Source organism: Bison bison, unplaced genomic scaffold (genome assembly GCF_000754665.1).
Source record: "Bison bison bison isolate TAMUID 2011002044 unplaced genomic scaffold, Bison_UMD1.0 scf7180017864517, whole genome shotgun sequence".
NCBI classification, from domain to species: Eukaryota; Metazoa; Chordata; class Mammalia; order Artiodactyla; family Bovidae; genus Bison; species Bison bison.
This window is the reverse complement of record NW_011495070.1, coordinates 8,606,265-8,626,949: the sequence shown is the minus strand read 5'-3', so window position 1 is coordinate 8,626,949 and position 20,685 is coordinate 8,606,265. Positions and strand designations below refer to the sequence as shown.

Here is a 20,685-nt window from a genome sequence, read left to right as displayed (position 1 = left end):
TACTGGAGTTTCAGCTTTAGCAACATTCCTTCCAAAGAAATCCCAGGGCTGATCTCCTTCAAAATGGACTGGTTGGATCTCCTTGTAGTCCAAAGAGTCTTCTCCAACACCACAGTTCAAAAGCATCAATTCTTCAGCGCTCGGCTTTCTTCACAGTCCAACTCTCACATCCATACATGACCACTAGAAAAACCATAGCCTTGACTAGACGGACCTTTGTTGGCAAAGTAATGTCTCTGCTTTTTAATGTGGTATCTAGTATATCTAGTATGCTATCCCTGATGACTAGCAGTTACTTTTTTGCATGTGTGTTCAGTCACTCAGTCATGTCTGACTCGTTGTGATACCATGGACTGTAACCCATCAGACTCCTCTGTCCATGAGATTTTCCAGGCAAGAATACTGGAGTGGCTTGCCATTCCTCCTCCAGAAGATCTTCCTGACCACAGATTGAACCTATGGCTCCTGCAGTTCCTGCATTGGCAGGTGGATTCTTTATTGCTGAACCACCTGGGAAGCCCCAGAGTTACTTTTTAACATCATCTTAATTCTTTCTCTGGTGGCTCAGTGGTAAAGAATCTGCCTACAATATTGTAGCAGGAGATGTGAGTTTGATCCCTGGGTTGAAAAGATCTCCTGGAGGAGGAAATGGCAACCCACTCCAGTATTCTTGGCTGGAAAATCTCATGGACAGAGGAGAGCCTGGCAACAGTCCATGGGTTGCAAAGAGTCAGACACGACTTAGAAACTAAGCAATTCTTTCTCTAGTTTTCATTTTGCTCCTTCCCCCCTTGCTCACCATTATTTGTTTTCTTCAGCTCATTCATGTTTTGTCTTAAAGAAGAAAGGAGGTTAGTAAATAATAAGAGATCTACCTCTTTCAGTTGGGAAGGGAAAAAAAGCCCATGGACCAGAGACTCTTTATGCCCCCTCTCAAAGAATATGAGGAACTGCATCTTTGGTGCTTTAGAGCTCCTCCCCATGTTTGCTTTGAGAGAGCAATAGGAGGGCTTGCCTGAAAAGCTGTGTAGGAATGCAGCCTCCATCAGAGAGCTCCAGAACTACTCTGCCAGGTACAGGAAAAGGCAGCCAGGCCCAAATGACCTCCTCGGAGCTGCTCAGATGTCTGTGAAACTTGAAGTATACTCTGAGGGAAGTGGTGTCAGCAATTTCGAGAGGCTGTATTGAGTGAGAGTCACTCAGTTGTGTCCAACTCTTTTTGACCCCATGAACTGTTAGCCCGCCAGGCTCTTCTGTTCATGGGCTTCTCCAGGCAAGAACACTGGAGGAGTTTTCCATTTCCTTCTCCAAGGGATCTTCCCAACCTGGGGATCAAACCCAGGTCTCTTACACTGTAGACAGATTCTTTACCATCTGAGCTAGCAGGGAAGCCCAGAGGCTGTTTTGGGAAGTGGTAAATTAGGAATGCCACCTCATGCGAAGACTTGACTCATTGGAAAAGACTCTGATGCTGGGAGGGATTGCGGGCAGGAGGAAAAGGGGATGACAGAGGATGAGATGGCTGGATGGCACCACCGACTCGATGGATGTGAGTCTAAGTGAACTCCGGGAGTTGGTGATGGACAGGGAGGCCTGGCGTGCTGTGATTCATGGGATTGCAAAGAGTCGGACACGACTGAGTGACTGAACTGAACTGAACTGAAGTTAGGAATGTGGCCTCTCACCAGCCCCTTGAGTTTGTGTCCTGGCTCTGCTATTTTCTCACTGTGGATCTTTGAGCAAATTAGCCTCTCAAGAACTCAGTTTCCTCATTTGTGAAATGGGGGAGCCTCAGGTGGTGGCTATGGACATTAAATGAATTCATAGGTGTACAGTGCTCGTGTCTGTAGCTGGCAGGAGCTGTCAATGCGTGTACCCTTATAGGCATTGTGAATGGTGACAGGAACCACTCCATGGGTTCCCAGACCCCCAGAGGCTCACAGTGGCCCTGGCAGCCTTAGTAAAGAGCTCTTCATTCACCCTCTTCTGCTTTAGATGTCAGAGCTGCCATGCCAGTTTCTCTCTGTGGTCTCTATGACTTAGACCGAGTGTCCCAGCTCCCGTTGATGGTGGGCGAACATTTGAGAATTTTCCTCCTATAATTGTGCTTTCTCGTGACTTAAATTAAAGCCTCATCAGAGAAATACGAGATGTACCTATGTATGGTTTATATATATTTATATGGTGAACATTGGTATATCTGTAAGTGAGTGGAGGCGGTGAGTGTCCGAGTTATATGTTGGAGAAATCATGCATTTTCTTTTTAACTTTTTTGAAGAGTGTGTTTGCTATGTTTTTGTCTTTTGCTAGTACACAGTTAAAGGAAAAGGAGAAAACTAAGCATCTAGTCATCTAGGAAGAACTGTTGAGAGACTGGATTCCTAGTAATAACCTAGAGAGGGAGGGAGGGAGGAGATGGTTGAAGTAACCATCTGAAAAACAAGCTCAGCCGTTGGTGAGGAGGAGCCCAGAGTGGGGTATATCTCAATGTATTCTAGGGCCTTCTCCAAGGTTGGAGGAAAAAATGTAGGAGATTTATTGAGGCTCTTTCCTGTGTAGGTGGGTGCTAAGATTTTAATGTGTGGGTCCATGCTACATTTACTGTAAGTGTGGAAGCCTTCCTTTACAGCCTCTGTAAAGTAATTAGCTGCTTGAATTTATTGCAGAGCTCTTATTTTTAGGATATCTTTGTGTTGCTTTGTTTTACATTTTCCTTTAAGTAATACGTTTACCCCTCTTCAGCATATGGTAGCCCTCTCTCTGGGTAGTAATAATACTGCCTGTGTGCTGCTTACTCTGTGTCAGGCATGTTGTAAGCACTTTGTGTATCAGTTCATTTAATTCCCACAATCACGCAATCAACGCTGAGCTATAGGTACTGTTCTTAGCTGTCTTTCATCGATCAGGAAACTGAGGTTTAGACAGAGGAAGTGACTTGATCATGCAGGTAGTAAGTGATGGAGCCAGGCTTACAAACCTGAGCGGTCTGTCTCCTGACTCTGTGCTTGTAGCTGCTGCTCAAACCCTACAAACTAGCTGTGGACAGTGGTGACTTCATAGTGGAGACAGGAAGTGATCTAAAGCTGATTCTCATTTCTGAATACTCCAGCACATCTATCAGCCCAATACACATGGCCTTGCAGACTGCATTTTTGTGACGGGAGAGATGGGATTTTGTGCTGGGGCTGCCCTCCTCCAGAGCAGCCTCTGATTAACCATTGGCTTTGATCCGTCACTTTCAATCCAGGGCCTCAGGTTTCTCACTTATAAATAGAGAAGTTTGGATTCGTTGCATGTCAAGAGCTATTTGAACACCGCAGTTTACTCCTTATACATTAAAAAAACCAGGATACTTTTACGAAAAATCACATTTCTGACTCCTCATGAGATCTGATGACAGGGCACGGTGTCTGGGCAGAGAAGTGACTGGCCGTTTAGGTAAACAGTGTGCCCGTTATCTGGCCCAAGGCCCCATCACTGTGGATGTCCTGGCTCTGGGCCTGCCTTGCTCCTGTGTGCCCCATGCCTCAGCTCTGAGACTTATGTATTTGGAGCCTCAGCTTTATGGAGACAGACCAGGACTAGTGAGGAGAAGTTATAGAACGCAGACTTGGTTAAGCAAAGGAGAAGAAGCAGTTTATAAAGTTAGAGCTGTTGAGAGATGGAAGAGGTTTTCTTGGGAGGTGAAACCTTCTCTTGCCTTCAGGTGGGAGCTGAACACAGGATTTATGCCCAGAGTTCCGATGGGGGTGACCGAAGGGTTTTCCCAAGCCTGAGAGCCCCTGATGCTCTATCATTTCTATATTTAAACTTCTTAACGGCCTCAGTTTCCATTTCATTTCCCTCTTAAGCTACATATGGAAAAGTTACCATTTATGCCTGGTCTTAATCTCCCAGGCCAAAAGAATCCCATCCGCCCTACTTAGTATTTTTGTCTTTATTTGGTGCTCAACTGTACTTCTTCACCTGTCTCTCTGTTGGCAGGTGGATACCCAATAGTCAGAAATTCCAGACTCTGTTATTAAAAGCCATAATTTAGTGTCAGTGTTAAATAACATTATTGGTAATGTAACTTAATATGGTCTGGGCATTTCAAGAAACTGTATGGTTTGTTTACTCACTTCAGATCATAAAATCCTGTCTTTACCTTTTAATCTTTAGTAAGAATCCTGTCTTCATCTCTCCCAATGCTTCTATTCTTAAAAATCCCCTGGCTTCTCAAAACGGAAGGAATTTTATGACTGTGAAATTTGGAAAGGTTCATAAAGAGCCTCGTGCTTTATAACTCATTCTTCTAGTTTCTTAGAAAGGAATGATTATGCTTCTGATGCAATGCAAATGTGTTTAGAAACCAGTCTCAGCTTTTGAAAAAGAAGCCCTTGACCATAATTGTTGGATTTTTTGGACATGAAACTTGGTGCATAAAGAGCTTAATATTTTGATAGCCCCTGAAAGTCTTCAGTTTATCCTCAGAAGAGATACTTCACTTTGTATATACTCAAAGGAGGACCTCCACTTACTACTGAGTGACTGAAATGATATGCTGAAATTCTGTGTATTTTATCATGTAAATTGAGTTGCTAAATTTGAATTAATCTGAATAGAATTTGACTTTCATTTTATGTCAGCTCTGGAGGGTTTTGTTGGTAATATAAAACCAGAGAAATAAAACTGCCTGTGCTGTGTGATTGTTCTTCCACTAAGCTGCGATAACAGTGGTTCTATTAAATGGAAACCTTGTCCATAGGTGTACTATAATCTTTTATTTTAAGCTGTGAGAGGTTAATCACTTGGCAGTTTAACTCATGATAGGATAAGTGTGCTTCATAGATTGAAATAAAAATATTAACGATTATGATTTGATCTAGTTCTTTTATTTTTCTATATGAGAGGAAAATTAAATTTCTTTTACTGCCTCAAAAGCATTGTTTATACGTTTATTTCTACTGGTATCATTTTTTAAAAAATCTTATCTATTCCATGATATAGCAGTATTTAGAAAATCATTTTCAGTAGAGATAAGAATCATTTGCCATAAAATTAAAGCTTATATGTTGGATTGTTAGGCTTTTCTGTATTTGATGTAGGAACATCTTTTCCCACATCTCCTGTGTCTCCTACGTTGCTGGTGGATTCTTTACCTTCTGAGCCTTCAGGGAAGTCCCATATTTCATGATAGAGATTTGAAAAAGAAGTGCTTTTGCATTAAATGTGTGGCTAGTTCATGTCCAGGCAAAACTATATAATGAGCATATATATTAGGCGAGATCCAGGAAATACTGTCTTTCTTAACCAATTCAGCCTGGTATCTCTCCATCATAACTTTTTTCTTAACACACGCAATCTGCCAGTAAGCACTATTGAAAAGGAGGATTTGAGATTTTTCAGAGGTCTTGTCAGTGTACAAATGCCTTTTTTCTCCCATAAGCGTTTTCCCTGATCCTCATTTTCTTCAGAAGCTATTCATCTGACCATTCTGTAGCCATGAACTGATTATACCTACATGTAATTCCAAGTGACCCAAAGAATGGTGGAAAAGAAAAGATGTTTTCCCCTCTCTTTAGTAAAGTGTTTCCTCCTTTATTTACCAAGGTGCATGAAATGTTCTTCCTCCCAGATAAGCAGGACTGGCTGCCTCTCTAAGGCCCCTTCTCCATGACCTCATCACTAAGGCACTCCCTAGCTGCTCAGTTTGGAATGGCAGCATCCCTCCCCCTCCTCCCCCAGCACATGCTGCTCTTCTCCCGGCTTCATTTTACTTACGCTTAGCGTGTCTTCTCCCACCAGAATGTAAGGGCCACAAGAAGGAGGGCTTTTAGACGCTTTTGGCTCATGGTAAAGTTCCAAAGCCTAGAATGATCCCTGGTGCATGGAGAGTGCTCAGTAAACCTTAAGATCTGTTAAATAAGACTGGAAAGATGGACTCTCTTAACATGCTGCTCTCATTTCATGAAAAAATATTCTATGACACTAAAATTTTTTTTCTTAGCTTTTAACTTGTATAAATGAGGTCAGGGAGATTCTAATTTGAGTTTCCTGTTAAAAATGATGGAGTCATCTTGTAGAATATGACATGAAGTGAGTGCCGGGTTCATGCCCTCATCTCAGGAGAAAAAAGACATACTAGTAACAAGCAAAAGGATCAGGGCATACAAAAATGTTGTAATCAAATACAAATCTGTGCATATGTTTATTGTCCTATAGCTTTAATATCCATTTGTATATGTATATATTTTAAAATGAAAGACATATCCCTTGTAGAAAATTTTGGAAATATAGGACATTTAAAAAGAAAGGAAGATAACCATCAATAACTCAACTACTCACTCAGCTCTAGTGTTTTTTCACTTTGTGGTTACGTATTTCCCTTTACCAAACTGGGAATATATTACATGTGTTTTTATAGCTTTTTAAAATTTAAAGGCACATGTTGAAACTTCCTTGATGTTTGCACTTTGCCCCTACCTAAACAGAACTGCTGTAGAATCTTTATGTGCCTAAAAATGGGTGTATATTCATGATTCTCTTAGGTCAAGTGCCTGAATATGGCACTAGTAAGTCAAAGGCTATTCATGTGCAGACATAGAGCTTTTTTTTTTTAAGCCTGTCTAGTGATGTCTTCCAGAGAAGGCAATGGCACCCCACTCCAGTACTCTTGCCTGGAAAATCCCATGGGCTGAGGAGCCTGGTAGGCTGCAGTCCATGGCGTCGCTAAGAGTCGGGCATGACTGAGCGGCTTCACTTTCAGTTTTCAATTTCATGCATTGGACAAGGAAACGACAACCCACTCCAGTGTTCTTGCCTGGAGAATCCCAGGGACGGGGGAGCCTGGTGAGCTGCTGTCTGTGGGGTCGCACAGAGTCGGACACGACTGAAGCGACTTAGCAGCAGCAGCAGCAGTGATGTCTTCAGTTACATGCTCGCTCCCTAGAATGGCTCTCCTTTGAAGACGAAAGAGTATCTGTCAGCTGAATCTGTCAGAATGAACATTGGTGCTGTTGCAAGACCCTGGCACAGCTTTCTGCATCACTCTGCTCCAAGCTGGACTAGCTTGACAGTCAGGGCAGAACACAGAAGGTGGAGAATTAAAAGAGAAGTAAAGCCTCGGTGACAGAACCATCAGGATTGCGGTTGGTGACGCCCTCACTGTTCCTTCCGTTCTTCCATCTCTGGGCTAAGTGCAAAGTGAACAGGGTATTAGGAAACTCGCGTTTCAGTTGTGGTTCTGCCTCAAATTGGCTTTACCGTTGGCAAGTCACTTCCCCCCTCTGGATCTCATTTTCTTTCATTTGAAAGTGATAAGCAGGAGGGTCCCAGAGGGGAATTTGGTTTGGATCAGTGCTTCTCCATCCTGGCCACACATTAGAATCTTCTGGGGAGTTTAAAAATGACTCCTAGGTCCCACCTGCTGAGATTCTGATGTAATTTGTCTGGTGGCGGGAGGGGACTCTCCAGATGATTCTGATGGGCCACCAGGGTTGACAGCCACCACCGTGGGTGAATGTAGAATCTTCCTCAGGTTCTCCTATCCCATGGTTCTGCATGTATTTAAAGAAACAGTGCTTTTTCCTTTGACCATATAAAATCCTTACATGAAAGAAGGACTTTTAAAATTTACTGATTGCCACTATGGAAGTTCCTTAAAAAACTAAAAATAGAGCTGCCATATGATACAGCAATCCCACACCGAGCATGTACCCAGAGAAAACCACAATTTGAAAAGTTACCATGCACCCCAGTGTTCACAGCACTGTTCACAGTAGCCAACACATGCAAGCAACCTGAGTGTCCATCAACAAATGAATGGACAAAGACAACGTGGTGTATATATATACACAATGGAATATTACTCAGCCATAAGAAAAGAATGAAATAATGCCATTTGCAACAATATGGATAGACTTAGAGACTAGCGTACTAAGTTGTGAAGTAAGACGGAGAAACACAAATATCATATAATATCACTTATATGTGGAGTCTAAAAAAATAATACAAATGGGCTTATTTATGTAACAGAAACAGGCTCACACACATAAAAAACAAATGTATGGTTACCAAAGGGGAAAGGTGGGGAGGGGTGATTAGTTAGGATATTAGATTTACATATGAACACTGGTGGCTCAGTGGTAAAGAATCTGCCTGTCAGTGCAGGAGACCCAGGAGACATGGGTTCGATCCCTAGGTCAGTAAAATCTCACGGAGGAGGAAATGGCAACCTGCTCCAGTATTCTTGCCTGAAAAATCCCATGGACAGAGGAGCCTGGCGGGCTGCAGTCCATGGAATTGCAGAGTCGGACACAGCTGAACAGCTGAGTACACAACTGCTCTATATGTAAAAGATAATCAACAAGGACCTACTGTATAGCACAGGGAACTCTATATTCTGTAATAACCTGTATGGGAAAAGAATCTAGAATAAATATATGTACATGTATAACTGAATCATTTTGCTGAATATCTGACACAAACACAACATTGTAAATCAACTATACTCCAATATAAAATAATTTTTTTAGATAGCTAATAGTATGTACAGTTACATATCACCTCAAGACATGATTTAGTGACTCACTAAAAATCACCAGAGTTTGGAGAGCAGCTCAAAGAGAAACAAATGGCAAACTTGGCAAGTACACAAACTTCTTTAACACAGTCAAAGTGTATACAATAATGAATCCGAAATTATTAGACATTTTAATTGAGTTGGGTGATATTTTGTTGATGTGCTAAATGTTCATTATCTTGGAGGTAGGCCTCTGGCCAAAGAGTTAACAATACCATGATATTTTCCCCAAATAGGAAGGACCCCAGTTTGCTCATCAAAGTTTGGGGGATAGTATAGGGTGATGGTGAAAAAGGTGATTCTGGTACCCAGTTGACCTGAACCAATTGCCTGCGAGACAGAAAGCAACATATGGCTCAAGATAGAGGTTTGATGTCATTGAGTTGGTAAAAGTGAGATTGCACCATTCTAAAATGAGCACAGTGATAAAGGAGCCGCCAAGACTTTGTGGTTGTGTTGGGCAGAGAGAGCCCAGAAACACAGGAGCCACGTGATTAACCTAAGCCTCACCCTATGAAGTGCGCCTCACGTGTCCCCATCAGAGCTGTTGTGAACTCTTACACTGCATGATGAAGCAGAGGGACAGCTCTGAGCATCAGATACATGTTCAGTCTACTTATGTTTCAAAAGAAACATATTCAGAATCAGACTACATCTTACCACCTTTATTATCACCCACCAAGTCCTGGCCATCATCATCTCTGCTTCAACTGCTGTGTCACCTCCAGCCACTGTCTAGCTCCCATTCCTACTCCGGCAAGCTTGCTGCAACCTCAGGGCCTTTGGGACCCTCTTTCCCCCACCAACTTTTGGATAGAATTATTATTCACACAGCAAGCATCTCTTTATGCATTTGTACTATGTGAGAATGACTCCCAAACAGGAATGTCTGGTGGACATTTACCTGCTTCTGCCTTGTTTAGCCAACTCCTTTTTAAAAATTGTTTGCTCTTTTGTCACCTGAACTCCAAGGAAAATATCTTCCTACAGAGTACAATTATAAAATCATGGAGTTTTATTACTCACACGGGCAGGGAAAGTTACCAGTCACCACTCTCAGCTTTTGCATCTTTCTCCCAGATATTTACCTGACTCACCCCTCCATAGCAGTCCTGACTCTGCTCAGTTTCCCCTTCATCGGTTTTCCTTGGCCATATTAAAAAAACTTAATCTGCTCCTTACTCTCTTGCCTTATCCTCCCTTATTTTTCTTCTTAGCTCTCTATCATTACTTGAAATTATTATATTATTTCTTTCAATAATTTACTTGATGACTGTCACGCCTATGAACATATAAGCTCCACAGTGGCAAGGTTCTTGTCTTATCAACAGCTGTGTTCCTAGAGCCTGGCACATAAAAGGCATCTAGTAAATATCTATTGAAAATATGAATGGATAAGTGAATGTACAACATGAACCCATCCACGGTTCTCAGGTGCATCACTCACTTAGGAGACGAAGTGATGACTTTATGTTCCACACTCTTTATTTGTCTTATGTTGAAGGCAAGATTTAATTTGAGGGATTACACACTTCATTTCTTCTCTTGTGCACAGCAAAGTGATTCTTGTCTTGCCAGACCTGTGCTGAGGAATTCATCTGCTGTCTAACCTGAACTTGATCCTTGACAGTCATTATGTCCTGAGATCTCTTCCTGTTACCCTGCCAGTTTGTCTAAGACCTGGATGCCTTCTCCTCCCATTCCTGTAAGCAAATGCATCTCTGTTCTGAGGAACTTTGCTTTGGAGGTTCTGCAAGGCGAGATTTTTAAAGATAATGGATTAGAAATGTCAGCTTGAGAGTCAGCTGTTAATCAAACACAGAAATCTGAGAGAAGTACCTGGACACAGAGCCATCTGATGTTTTTACTGGAAGATGAACATCTAGTAGTCATGATACTTCAAGGGGACCCGAGTATTACTTGGAAGGGAATCTTAGAGGTTGATTGTAAACCTTACCTGTATAGTTTATGATGAATAGACTATCTCTGTAATAGTATAGTCTGTATAATAGTATAGTCTGTATAGTCTATCTCTGTAAATAGGAAATAACCAGTGAGATGTGAGAAGTTGTGGCCTTTTGGGTAATGAGAGAAGCAGGAGAGAAAGTTCAGGTTTTCTCTGAAATCAGGATAACAAGCATCAGTTAAAGCAATTGTTTGTTGAAGCAGTTGACAGTTGCTGTAGAATGAATTTAATCTCTTGTGTATTTGCATACTTTACTTTTTAGCTCTGAAACAATGAAATGATACTATCTTTATCAGTTTGACTTTATTTCTACAAAAAATGCATATCCTTACTTTATTCTGTCTTCCTTTCCTAAGTGCAGTGATTATGTCCACCTCACTGAGATTAATTCTGTTACCTGGCTGTCTTTCCTGCTAGACTGTGAGCTTCCTGGGGGAAGGTGCCACGTGCACCCAGCCCCTTCCTCTGGGAACTAGCTCCAGTGTCTTGAATGATTCCTTGTCTGCAGTAATATTAGCTAATTGTTCTGCTTAATCATGGATGCCACTTGGTGGGAGGTGCCTGGAGTTCTGACCAAATGTTTAAAGGAAATAATCAACATCTCTAAGGCTCACCTTGCAGCAAACACTAGACCTATGCGTGAGAAGTCAATTTCCTTCTCACAGGGCCGTGCTCAGAAAAGACATGAAGTGATGCTTTATTACAGTCCAAAGTCTTGCAGGTGAAAAACTCATTAGTCTCTTCTATGTTCTTGACCTCTCTGACTGTCTTGAAAAACCATTCACCTAATTCAAACTCGATCCTTTCAAATTAGAAAGTCCTACTCTCTTTGGTAAACCTAAATTACTCGTAATTTGGCTTACTGCTGTCTGAAACGCATCAGCATTCTTTTCTATTGAGGTACCATATTAAGTATATCTGAGCGTCTTACTCATAAAAAGACTTTTGTGTTTCATTAACTTAGTCAGAGTGTGAAAAAGGCATTACATTGTAGGGAAGAAGAGAACAAGCCATTTTCTTTAGTGAAGCTAATTAGAATTCATTTTGAACCAGAGCATAACCATGAGCCTGCTCACTATTTTTATATTTAGCCTTTGAAAAGGTGGCACCTAATTACTACAGTACAGTTTGTGCAATCCAGAATAAGTGCTATTTTGGCATTAAAGTGAAATTTCTGAGGAGGTTAAGATATTGGAAGAGCACAGGCTGTCACCAATGCATTAAAATAATTGTGGTTCATTGACTCATGCAAATATATTCTGCTTCGTTTCCTGTTTGCAGTTGTCATGTTTACCATGGGAGCAATTTAAATAAGAAAACAGAAAAACAGCTCAAACTTTGGCCCTTGATTGATTTTTGGTAACTGAGATGGGGCATATGTTTTAAAAGGAATAATAGCCCCCAAATAGGCCACTACCTTTTTGGTGACCACAGTGTTGCTAAAAAGAAGATGTCTTGTCACACAGGTTGACTGACTGGGGCGAGGGGCAGGGGTCCACTGATATAGAGCGCTCATCCCACTGTCCTGTGCCTCTGGATGAGTCTCAGCCCAGATTCCATTTCTTTTTTCAGAGGAATGGGCATTTCTGGTGAAGCAGACACTGCCCTTCTGGAGCTAGCAGGCAGTTTAAATAAGATTATCTCAACACCAAGTAGTAATGATACCAAACAGGGCCCTCGGGGGCTTCTGGGCACAAAGCCTTTCCATGTTCCCCATTTCTTTAATTATAGGAAATAGCCTTCATTTATCCTCCATGACCTTCTCTGAGTTCCAATGTGCAGACTCAAGCTGTCACTAATTAGGGAAGGGAAAGGATAGAAGACAAGAAAAACAAATAGTCAAGAGAAACAATCATACAGCCTTGGGGCAAGGTCCTGGTACCCCAGAAAAGGATATGCACAATATCTTTGAGATATTCTGCGGATACTGAAGCCCCCTCCAGGTGGGAGAAATTAAGGATTAACAATGGTGTGCTGCCTGCAAGCATGTAGACCCCAGACCAGTTGGACCTGAAGGTTGATGATGCTGACTCCTGCTTACGTCACCACCGACCCATCAGAAGAATGTCCAGGAGCTGATCACATCCTCTTTGAACCATTGCTATAAAACTTCTCACTGTCTTCTCCAGGTGGGGATACAACTTTTCAAGTCCTGAGCCTGTTCTGTCCTGCTTTGCCTGGCAAAGAGATAAAGTTTCTCTTTCCTTCAAAACTCTGTCTCTGTATTTCTATTTGGCACCTGTGTACAGAGAGCCAATATTTTGGCAACAGCAAGCCACCCATAAGTGCCCAATGCTGGCCATTTTTTAATATGCTACAGGCTGACAAAAACTCGGGATATGAGAAAAACCCGAGATCACCCAAAACTTGTTAAGTTGCCGGGGTCACAGGGCAGCCGGGTTCAAGCGCAAGTGGATATGACCTGACCCTCTGCGCCTGCTGGGCCTTGGAGTCTAGCAACTCATTGATGGACAGTGCCAGACTATGCCCCGGGATTCATGAGCTTAGGGCCAGATAGAAGCCCTGACATCAGTTCTCAGGGAGCAAGGCCTATGGAGCTCTGACAGAAGCCCTTAGAGATGACTGGATAGTAGGTGGGGAGCGTCCAGCAGCCTCTGTGTGAGGGGCATGTGGCTGAGCTCATGCCCTGAGCTCTGAGCTCTGTGTCCCCCATGCCATCTCTTCTCCTACCATGGGAGACCGCTGAGGAGAATTCTCTCTCTTTTTGCATAAACCAAGATACCCTTTCTGTAAGTCACCTCTTGTGGTTCCAGGCATATATGATAAATTCATCTCCTTCTTCATTAGAAAGTGTTAGTTGCACAGTTGTGTCTGACTCTTTGCAACTCCATGGACTGTAACCCGCCAGGCTCCTCTGTCCATGGAATTCTCCAAGCAAGAATACTGGAGTGGGTTGCCACTTCCTTCTCCAGGGATCTTCTCAACCCAGGGATCAAACCCAGGTCTCCTGCATTGCAGGCAGGTTCTTTTCCATCTGAGCCACGTTTGGTCTTTTTGAGGAGCTCAGCAGATCTTTGCTGGATTGAATAAATACTATAAAGAAGAGAATCAACACTAGTTCTGAACATACAAGGCTCTAAGCACTGAATTAGGTGTCTTTCGTACTTCACTCCTTTCATACACCCCGTGAGTTGGAAACTTGCCCAGAGTCACAGATGGACAGAAGCAAAGCTGATATTTTAATTCAGGTCTATATCACTTTCAACTATCTTGGGAAATGTGTAGAATTTCTTTTACTTTTCACTAATTTTTATATTTGTGTGCTTTTTTTTTTTTTATAAGGGGGGAATGAAAAGAAACTTCTTTAAGATAATCTGTCTGCAAACAGTTCCCCATAAACATTAGATAACTTAAGAATTTGCCATTAGTATTAAATTGTATATTTGCAGCAATGCAGTTCTTTCATTATATAAGAAATATTTATTATAGACATATAAGGTACAAACTGGCTTCCCAGATGGTATTAGCAATAAAGAACCCACCTGCCAAGGCAGGAGGTATAAAAGACATGGGTTCAAGCCCTGAGTCGGGAAGATCCCCTGGAGAAGGACACGACAACCCACTCTGGTATTCTTGTCTGTAGAATCCCATGGACAGAGGAGCCTGGCGGGCTACAGTCCATGGTGTCGCAAAGAGTCAGACCCGACTGAAGTGACTAACCACACACAGGCAAAGTACAGACTACTGTGGATTTAATCCATAAGCCAAAGCTTGTGCTCTGTGAATATGGTAATGCCTTTGGTTAGTCATTGTCTGAATATTTTGGCTTAAAGAATAGTTTCAGTTCTCAGAGTGACTTACTCCCATTAGTTTAAAATGCTGATTGTTCTTAGAGAATTGAGTCAGGCCCATGTCTACTAATGCTATTGAAGTAAAAGGGTCTATGCAGATTTCTACCACTAAATGTTACTTTGAGTTTTATAAATAAGTCATTTCCTTTACATTTATCTTACTATGATTTTCCTAAATTTGTAATTATTGTGAATATTTGCCAAGTAATACAAATCCCATTTACCTGAAAGATATTTTAAGATCAAAATAAAAGAATAAGCCTGTTACTGTCACTGAGGGAATTTTAAAAATGTGTGTGTGTACATGAACATATAATACATAGTGGAGGATTTTAATTGGTCTTAGAAGATGCCTGATTCTCATAGTCCCAGAGCAGTTTTGCTTGTTCATTAAACTGCTACTCCCTTGATTTTAAATAAGATTTTCTTTAATTGTGTTCCTGATTTCTCATGCGCAGTATTTCATTCATCTATTTTTAGTATTTCCTTTGGTTGCTTATTTTAACATTAAGTCCTAGTGTTTTCACTTGTATGATTCTTATAAGTAAATATTCCTTCAATTTTTTTTCTTAACAACATACAGTGTTTTACCCAAATCTCCCCAGGCAAGCCGACCCAAAAGGCCCTTACAGTGTGAGCTTATGTCTGCCTGTAGGCCAATGAATTTTTAATTTTTTTCTCTCTGGATGATCAGAATTACCTTGATATTATTTTTTTAATTAACCACAAAATGAAAACAGACATTTTCTGAAAGATTTTAGAGATCATCAAGTTTAATTATTTTATTTTATTGATTGCAAAGTATAAGTTAATTTCTTTATCAGTGAAAATCACAAAGCCCCAAGAGTTCATGGCTGCATAGAAACCACAGAGCAGGTAGTAAGTATAGTTGGGGTGTTATCTCTGAAAGATAGAAGGATCACTTCCTCGGGAGCAGAATTCTCAATCATGGCACTCTTGGCGTTTCTAGCCCAGGAATTCTTTGTGTCCTGTTGCTGTGAGTTTGTTGAGAATGCATGTGAAGCATTTAGTGAAGAACCTGGTACATGGTAAGTGCTAAAGGAATTATTATTACGATGTTGGAACTTTCCTGCTGGTCCAGTGGTTAAGACTCTTATGCTTCCAATGCAGGGATATAAAAGTCAAGGTTTCAATCCTTGATCGGAAACTAAGATGCCACATGCCGAGTGACCAGATAAATAATTAGAAAAACACACACAAATAAAGAAGTAAAAACTAAGCAATATTTTAAAAAATATATGACTCTTAAGTATTGACATTGTGCAGTACATAATTCAAGAACCCCTGTGTAGCTGACAGTGGAGACACATGGTATTTATTGAAATAGGAAAAGTATTAAACTAGAAAAATATTTTGTAAGAAAACAATGAAAAAGTGTGTCGGTACCCACAAAGGTGTATATGTAAGAATTAACCCAGCTGAGGGAACCATGAAGAAGTCTGTCTACCCCAATAGTTGTAAGCAAATATATTTTTCACATCTGAAGCAGGCGCCAGCCAAAAGCATTGCAGAAATGGGAGCTATATTTGGAGAGTGTTTCATAGCATTCTTCCCTGAATGATAGGCTAAAGGAGGAACTGCAGCAACATCCCTGTGAGAGGAGAGCTTCTGATATTCTCAGAAGGGGAGGGAGAGCTGGATCGAGGGAACACAGTGTGAACCTCGATGATTGTAATAGACAGTGACATTGACATGCTGGGATTTGCTGAAAGACAACCAGAGGGTCTGAAAGAACTGGCAAACTCTCTACCTTTGCCTCAGCCCCGAATAATGACATTTTAATGATTCGGCAAAAGAAAAAATAGATCTATATAGCTCCCATTTGAATGGATGAATTAATAGCTTTCTAAAATGGTTTGATTTTTTTTTCTAGTTTTCTTGGAAACTCTGCTTATACAGGCAAGAGGGTAGTACACCATACAGATAAGATCTCCATTTCACAGAGTCCATATGGCTTGGGGGCGTGGTCAGGCGATGAGGAAGCAGACTTCAGGACCACTTGCATATATCATCATCACCTGAGTAGCATTAGTACAAAAGGAATATAACGTCTGTCAAGAATTTCCTGTGGGTCGTGCACTGTACTCATCTGTCATGTCATTTATAGATTGGCTGCATTGGGTTAGTGATTAGAACCAGACTGGGCAGACTCAGATCTCTGCTCTGCCTCGTAATAGCTTTGCTACCCAGGACAAGTTAACCAAACACGCTGCTTCAGTTTCCTCTGATGTAAAATGGGAATAACGTTGCATGAGATTCTTGTGAGAATAACGGGATAATATATGTAAAGTATTTATACATATGATAAATGCTATAAAGGCATTTTATAATTAGCATTTTGTAATTTGATCATGCTAATAATAATATGGTGCTAAAATTCATACCTATTTTAATCAAGTCTATGCTTTTTATCTCTATAACATAGTGAGTGCTTCTGATGCTAACTAATACTTAGTGTGATCTGTACAGCATAATGATATTAAATTGAGGTCACCCTTAATTTCTAGAACAATGACTGCTAAGATATGTAAAATACCTATTTTTCATTACGCTTATATTCATCCACAATTTAGACATTGGCTATAGACTCTCTTAATCTTTGATATATCTATGTGAAATAATAGACATTAAAAGATTATATTCTTGGATTATACTTAATACATTTGTCTGTATTTGATGTAGTACTTTGGAGAAGGCAATGGCACCCCACTCCAGTACTCTTGCCTGGAAAATCCCATGGACAGAGGAGCCTGGTAGGCTGCAGGCCATGGGGTCGCTAAGAGTCAGGCACGACTGAGCGACTTCACTTTCACTTTTCACTTTCATGCATTGGAGAAGGAAATGGCAACTCAGTCCAGTGTTCTTGCCTGGAGAATCCCAGTGACGGCGGAGCCTGGTGGGCTGCTGTCTACGGGGTGGCACAGAGTCGGACACGACTGAAGCGACTTAGCAGCAGCAGCAGCAGATCTAGTACTTTGCTTGATTTCATTTATTCTTGTAATTGTACTGCATAGACAGGAACAATACTATTTATCAGTCTATAGATAGAGCTTGAAGTTTGAGTCCTACCCAAGGGAGGACTGAAAATCACATCTTCTCTTAATTCAAGAGTGTTTTTCCTGTGTTTATATATTTACTTAGCAGTTGTTAAGGTTAAGGACCTACTATGTGCACGTGTGTTAAATACAGAGAGCAAGGTGCCACTTTTTTTCCCCTAAAGCAGGTTACCATCTGGCAAACAAGAAGGCATCATCTATGCGTGATATTATTAGAATGAACAGAGTGCTGCAGGAACACCCAGGAATGATTAAGTGGGCCTGAAGATTTGAAGAAGGCTTGTTAGAGCAGGTGACATTTTAAAGTAATCAGAGTTGTGAGGAAAGGAGCCGATGTGAGCACTTTAAGCAGAAGAAACCATTTATTTGATTGTTGAAAGAAGGTGGGTGGGCCTGAGTGACAAGCAGGTGGCTTGTTTGGTGAGATGAGATCAAAAAATAGGTTGAGACTCAGGGAGGGACACTAGGAAGTTGGACATTCTTCTGTCGGTGATAAGAAGCCATGAAAGGTTTTAAGCAAACATTTTCAGAGCTCTGTTTGAGAAAATCTTCCTTCTACCTACGATGAGGAGTGTATGTAGGAGACACTGGTTTTAGACGGTGTTAACTATGAAGCTGGTAACAATAGTCTAGAAATTTCAGAAATAAATTTGAGAAACTGATGTCTGAATAAGGATGGACTAAAAAAAAAATGACAGTTTTGGATGGGTGACTGATGAATGGTATTATAAAAAGGAACACAAGAAAAAGAAGTTTGGAAGGAAAGCGTGAATTTAGTGTTGGGCATGTTGTATTGGAGATCCTGGAGGCTGGGCACATGGACGTTGCCGCTGATGTAGCGCTGAAGGTTGAAACTGTATGTTTGGATGGGACCAGCACTGGAGGCGGTGTAAGGGGAGGACAGAACAGAGGGTAGGTGGGACGGCATTGGGGGGGTTGGCAGTGGAAAGGAGCTCCCTGATTAGAATAAAGCCAAATTCACTAAAACTATGGAAACCTACGAATGAGAGAGTTTCAGTAAAGAGGCACATAGACCCAGACGTTGTCAAGAGGCTGGGGCTGTCGTAGTTGATGTGTGATGATGCACTTGGACCAGAAGATGTCAAAATTCCATCCATTTAAGATTCCGGGCCTAAAATTGGGAGTTTTCCCTAGATTCTCTCAAGGGCAAAGTATAATTTTAGGTATATTGGCCAATCTGGAGAAACCCTTTAATTTGCAAAACCATTACTAGAAGCCTTTTCCCGTATATGGGTATGAATTTGGTACTACCGTTTCTAATCCTGGCATTTAAATCTCCAGAAAGAGAAGTGTTAATGGTTGATTATATAGAATATGTGGAATTCAGAAGACTCTAAATTTAACTTCTAAACAGTAGGCATACAGGGTTGGGATTAATAAAATGAGGGCAGTGCGCAGTCATCATATTAGTATTTGGATGCCAAATCATGATGGGGATAAATAAGTCTGGAGATGTATAAGAGTGTGTGTGTGTGTGTGTGTGTGTGTGTGTGAGAGAGAGAGAGAGAGAGAGAGGAGGGAAGAGAGGGAGAGAGAGAGAAAATAGATCACTATGATGGTGCTGGCAGTGCCTAGGTTTCTATTTAGGTCTTACTAGAATGATTTCAACTTAGACATCCTTTCCAAACTCACAAAGATATAAACTCATACTATAGAATCTTCATCATTTGAATGATCGTTGTTAAGGCTGTCACAAATACTGGCATTTCTGCAACTGTTCCTTTTTTTTTTGGCAAAAAGAAGTTGATAACTTGGGGTCCTCTCACATCTTCAACCAGTCTGCCTTTGGGACATTGAGTGGAGTCTTCACATTACTCGCATTGTGCAGAGTATCATTTGTTGACAGCTTCAGATGAGGGGAAGCCATGCTTTGCTCAAGTTGGAACACACCGTTCTTAATGGATAAAGAGATGTAGAGGCAAAAATCTAGTCATTGGAACTTTGCAGGCTTTTAATTAACTCTCTCCTCTCCTTTTGGAGAAGGAAATGGCAACCCACTCCAGTCTTCTTGCCTGGAAAATCCCATGGACACAGAAGCCTGGTGGCCTGCGGGCCATGGGGTCACAAAAGAGTCGGACATGACTGAGCGGCTCAATAACAACCCCTCTCCTTAAAGAATAGAAACATTTCCTAGCTCTTCTGCTGCCCAGTTTCCGCTCAGTTTTGATTTCCATTAGCTTTGTTGGAGATGATTCAAAACAGAAGACAGAGGTTTCTGCACTCAGAATTTTGCGGGGTGGATGATGTTGGTGTTAATAGGTGGGAAAATGGCTCTTTGGAAGGATGAGCAGCTCTTTTTTTTTTTTTGTATCTTTACTGGTGACCTCTGACCTGAATCGCCTGAGTCTCTTCCCTTTGTGCTTCAAGTAGCAGTTGCCAACATTCTCCACTGGATTCAGAAGTGAGCCAATTAGGTGATGTGTACAAACCAAGAAAACTTGACCTTCACTCCTTTCCTCCGATGCCCCCCAGCCTCATCACCTCTTGTTTCCCTTTATAATCCCCGATCAGAACAAACACCCATCTCCATCAAGCATGTCTGTGTTGCGGTGTAACCTCGTTAATTTATTACAGGTTTGTTCAAAATGTTTTCCACCTGCAGTCTTACTGCCTTATCCTTTGCATGTGCGTGTGCTCAGTTTCAAAGTCCTGTCTGACTCTGCAACCCCATGGACTGTAGCCCACCAGGCTCCTCTGTCCATGGGATTCTCCAGGCAAGAATACTGGAGTGGGTTGCTATTTCCTCCTCTAGGGGATCTTACTGACCTGGGGATCAAAGTCACATCTGCTTCATTGGCAGGAAGATTCTTTACCATTGAGCCACCTGGGAAGCCCCTGCTGTATCCTTTCATAAAAATTAATTAGACCTTTGTGTTTGGAATTTGATAGAAAGGGAATCATTCTAGTACCTGAAATAATAGAACCTCATATCTAAAACTTTCACACTTGTGTTTCTGAGATTTCCTATAAATAGATCAATTTAGTTATATTTTCACCTGTCTCATTAACCTTTTATGTTGTTTTTCTAATTGCACTTACAAAAAATTTAGGAGGTTACATGGCACTTCTAAAAGTGAAACAGAAGGAGAAACTATTACAATTCACTGCACATAATATGGATAGCTATTATTTTGCAAAACTTGTGTTTTATTACAAATCCACCTGTGTGTATGAAAGGTCACAGTGGATTTAAAAGCCAAGGTCTTAGATAATAGCCCAGTGACTCATCATGCTTTTCCTCTATAA

The 20,685-nt window shown here is 41.3% G+C and overlaps 1 protein-coding gene across 1 annotated transcript in view; it reads left to right on the top strand.

Annotated features, from left to right (window-relative positions):
- The window catches only part of RNF150 (ring finger protein 150), a 281,142-nt gene that overhangs the window by 5,194 nt on the left and 255,263 nt on the right, over positions 1–20,685 (top strand). The window lies entirely within an intron of this gene.